Source organism: Stegodyphus dumicola, chromosome 8 (assembly GCF_044657685.1).
Source record: "Stegodyphus dumicola isolate Sdum_Otavi_A_Nest chromosome 8, ASM4465768v1".
NCBI lineage: Eukaryota > Metazoa > Arthropoda > Arachnida > Araneae > Eresidae > Stegodyphus > Stegodyphus dumicola.
This window is the reverse complement of record NC_140775.1, coordinates 32,502,272-32,504,755: the sequence shown is the minus strand read 5'-3', so window position 1 is coordinate 32,504,755 and position 2,484 is coordinate 32,502,272.

The window sequence follows — 2,484 nt, the reverse complement described above, 5'->3', positions numbered from 1 at the left end:
TTTATGATATTTTATGGAATTTTATGTTGTGAATAATGTAATGAATGACGTCACATTATTTTAAAACACAGCCCACTATATAATGGCCTTGAAGCGCAAAAATCACGTGATTCAGATGGTCGATGTGTTTTTGTGGTAGTATATGATTGCGAATCCGTGGTCGTCAATTTTTTGGATATTTATTATGCCAATAGTGTTGTTGTGTAAGGGGATTATTTTGCTATTCTAAGTGATTTTAAATAACTTAAGCTTTATGCAATGGCAAATAATAGTTTTATCTATATTTCGGTTTAAATCATTTTAATTTTTAGATTTGTTTGGGAAAATTTGTAGCTCTTCTCAAGCCAAGTGTTTTGTTTTAGCATCGAATGCATTTACTCTAGTTTTAATATTTTGGGTAGTGTTAATTGGAATATTTGTTTGGTATACTACATTAGGAATTCTTTATTTTGATTACGTCTTTCTAATAACATATTTGAATACAGAATGCCTCGACACTGCAGTGTATTTAGTTGCAAATCCAATTACGGCAAAAACGAAAATGTCACTACTTACTCTTTACCTAAATCACCTAAAAAAAAAGCTGAATGGTTAAGGAAAATTCCGCGAGATTTAAGTAAATTAAAAAACCCGTAATTTGTATAAAGCATTTTTATGAATCACTGATAATTATTAGAAAGTGAGAAGAAGCTTTGTTTTACATGCAACATATAATTTCATCATCAAACTTGTCAAATAATGTTAAATAATTATACATAATCTAAAAATGACAAAATTAATATAAAATGTTCATATAAAAAAGTTAAAAATTTTACCAATTAATTTTAGTAAATAAGTCACAACTGTTTATTTTTATGTATGCTTCTGCATAAATTATGTAAGGTGTAGGATGCGTGTATATGGTACAACTTCAAATTTTATGAACCTATTTTTGATAGTGGAATAGGCCTGTAATTTGGGGGCACCACTTAAAAAAAAAACGAGCCTAATCACTTACCTCTTAGGTGGTTTGGAAAAAGTGATATAGCATGAAATTGGAGCTGGCACAAATAGAAGGATGTCCTTTTTTATGAATGTAATTAGCATTTAATTTTTCGAAATTTCTTGAAAGATTTGGGTTTTCATCCGCAGAGAACCCGTTGGAGCTTCGGGAAAGAACCCTTTGGCGCCGTTGCAGTTTTACTCGCGAAGCTCGCGGCTCATCGAGGATGAGCCGAGCCGTAAGCGTGATATTTTGTAAACGTGGTTTTTAGTGATGTAAATTTAAGTTAGCAGACAATGATAGTAAAAATTCACAGATAATAAGTATTTAGATGTAAAACTAACAGGTTAAACGTGATATACGAAAATAAATTTGTATTAATTTCAAGTTAGCACAGAAAACAATGTATCAAACATAACGGGAAGTAAAAATTCATTTAAAGAATAACAATTACTATTCTTATACTTACGTTTACAATATACTTATATGTATTTTCTCTAATTCATATAGAATACTAATATTTCTATTACAAGTGTCTTTTTTCACTATTAAGTACTTTGCCTGTTGATTGATGTATTTCGGTTAAGAGCCATGCCCATGTAATAAATTAATGAATGCATGACCTTTAATATATCCATTTTACATAGTTTTAAGTATTTTTTTTTTCAAGTTACTTGCATACAGCTTAAAGCATTTTACGTTGAAACAAATACCTATCCATTTTTTCATAATATATTTCACAATACAAATAACCTTCAACAGTAATAAAATTTTCTTCAGTAGCATTTTTAATAAAACTAGAACTTTATACATTTTAAAATTATTATAGAGGTTGAAAACCTCATGGTTCTGCGTGATTACAGCTGTTAATAATTAAGAACATAACGCGAACAGCCATGCTACAAATTAGCATTCACCCCTCCCGCCATAATTTCTTCCTTTGATCCCGAACTGACGACCCGAGAACCGGCATCTTTCGACGAAAACTTCTTTAATTATGCGAAAATATTTCTATCTATTCCTTGTTAAAAAATTCAGAAAAAATAATAATAAATAAGAGAAAAATAATATAAATCTCCAAATGCGAACAACGACAACCTTCGCATAAGCGAATAGGATGAATTAGCTAGGTTACCAGGTTTGAACTATTATCGCCAACGTTGGCGATGTTTACATTTACCAGGTTCTCTGCGGAAGTGCTTCCAAAGATTTATTTATAGCATAACATGCATGTAAGTTTATACACAAATTTTCTAGCATTCTAGAAATTCTAGAAATTTTTAATTCATTTCCGTGTTTTCTTAGTGAATGAAGTGATGAGAGATGACTATGGATTCTAAAAATTTATATAGCTGATGCGATGGTAGCGCCATGGATTTTTACAAAATATTCTGCCCTTAATATTTATTTTAGTATTAAGGAAATCTAAATAAAATTTGCATCCATAAATCTATTGAATTTTTCCCGTTTTGTGGATTTTATATTATTTTGGGAACAAATTT